Source organism: Ailuropoda melanoleuca, unplaced genomic scaffold (assembly GCF_002007445.2).
Source record: "Ailuropoda melanoleuca isolate Jingjing unplaced genomic scaffold, ASM200744v2 unplaced-scaffold2990, whole genome shotgun sequence".
NCBI lineage: Eukaryota > Metazoa > Chordata > Mammalia > Carnivora > Ursidae > Ailuropoda > Ailuropoda melanoleuca.
The window spans coordinates 1303-3379 of NW_023200392.1; the positions used below are offsets into that span (position 1 = coordinate 1303).

At 34.6% G+C, this 2077-nt stretch overlaps 1 long non-coding RNA gene across 1 annotated transcript; it reads left to right on the forward strand.

Annotated features, from left to right (window-relative positions):
* The first annotated feature begins 335 nt into the window (after positions 1 to 335).
* On the forward strand, positions 336 to 1914 carry LOC117798284. Its single transcript, XR_004622867.1, has 2 exons — positions 336 to 746; positions 1420 to 1914. It is a non-coding gene; the product is annotated as an uncharacterized LOC117798284 (long non-coding RNA).
* The last annotated feature ends 163 nt before the right edge of the window (positions 1915 to 2077 follow it).

Consider the following 2077-nt stretch of genomic DNA (forward strand, 5'->3'; position numbering starts at 1 on the left):
ACATTTTACGATAGAAATCTAAAGTGGTGGCTAGATTCTTGGACTAGCTTACAAAATCCTATTTATATTTGATGCAAAATGTAGTTGAAAGATGACATATTTACAACAGTGTTTATATTTTATCTATAGGTATATCAATATCATAGCCTGCTTAACTAATATATAACTATATCTACTGATAGGAACACCCATATTTCTAATTATGGATATATATGAATAAATATAGATCTTTAGTTACATATTTTTTGAATGGGAGTCAAGGTTACTGAATATTTCATTTCTTCATTTCTTTATCTATTCCATTAGGTTCAGTACTTTTACTCTCTAGCAATAAGCACTATCACCAACAGACAGAAGTGGTGTTGCAAGCAGAGAACAGGGAATAGAGAGATTTGAGTATCATCAATTAACAGTAAAGGGCTCCACGACGGATCCTGACCCACTTGGCAAGGACTAGCCCTTTTTAAGTGTGGTGGGTTTGGAAATGGATATTGATAATCCAAGGAGTACATTTAACAAGTGTCCAGATAGTCTTGGAAATTTTGAGGATGTGAAATAATCCTCTTTATTTGAGCAGTTGTAAAGTAACATGATATTGCTTGTGTCTTTTAGAATTCAGATATTCCTATACTCTTCAGTCTACAACGTGTTCTGCTCATTCTTGGCCTTTTCTTCACTGGCCTCTTGCCCTTTGTGCCCATTCGAGAACAGTTTTTTGAAATCCCAATGCCTTCTATCATACTGAAGTAAGTGGTTACTCTGTTTTCATCAGTTATTATTGTAGGGGGACTAAGATCAAGGCTCATTAATATCAATATAAATGATAAAGAACGGATTGCTATAGGGGTGCCTGGCTGGCTCAGTCGGTAGAGCATGTGACTCTTGATCTTGGGGTTGTAAGTTTGAGCCCCACGTTGGGGATTTAAAAATAAAATCTTAAAAAAAAAAGAAAAAGAATAGATTGCTGTAGTTATTTACATGTTGGATTAACTGACCTGTATTAATAATGCTTTTTGATATAATTAAGACACATTTTTCTAAAATGAATAATATAGGATTATAAGTATCTCATCTGGACCCATTTCAGGTAACATGACTTTCTGTGCCTGTGTATTCAGAAGTCAGGTACAAAGAATTGAATTTAACTGTTGAAGCTTAATAATTCTTTTATTCTAACATGTAATAGCAATTGCCCTCCAACTTTCCTAACTTATTTATACCTCAATCACAATATGCAGCTGAAATTCCACTAAACTCCAAATTCTCGGGGCACCTGGCTGGCTCAGTCAGAAGAGCATGCAACTCTTGATCTCAGGGTTGAGTTCAAGCCCCATGTTGGGCCTAGTGATTACTTAAAAAAAAAAAATTTAAATTAAATGTGATCTCACCTGCATGGAAACTTTTTTCATCCCCAAACAGAACTTTAAAAGATCAAGCTGAACGTTAGTGCAGCAGTCATTAGGAAATATTGGTAAGAGAAACAATTTGGTCAGTACCCTTGTATTCAGCATTTATGTTTCACGCTTGTTTTCCAATTTGAGTTTCTTCGTGATGAGCATGTTTATTTTATCTATTCCCAATTATATTTATGGGCAGTCTTTGTAGCTGTTTCTCAGACAAAACAGAAATCACTTCTTGACTACAAAGAAACCATTTTCATTTGCTGGATTAAAGTGATTCCTGACCATTTCTTCCTAAAAAGTACTTAGGCTTCCTCTGGCTTGGCATGGACTGTTGTCCTCTCTAGCTTATCTCCATGTGTTCCTTTTAGAAGCAGGTATTACTGAAATACAGACAAATGAACATATGTCATAGAATTAATCTTTTCTCTAAAAAGTAATTGTGGATTAAGACAAGGTAGTATATTCTGTGTGTGTGTTTTTTTTTTAATGGATGACAGTGGGTACTTCCTAAGACAACATATAATTTGTTTAACCAGGTAATTAGTGTTTGAGATACTAAATCCCTGAGATTCCAGAAGTTGCAACCCATACTTCTACCTGGGCTACAGTTAGGGAAAAGAGGATTTTATTTAGAGAGCTAATAAAAACTGAATTCAGAGAGAAAGAAAAAAAAA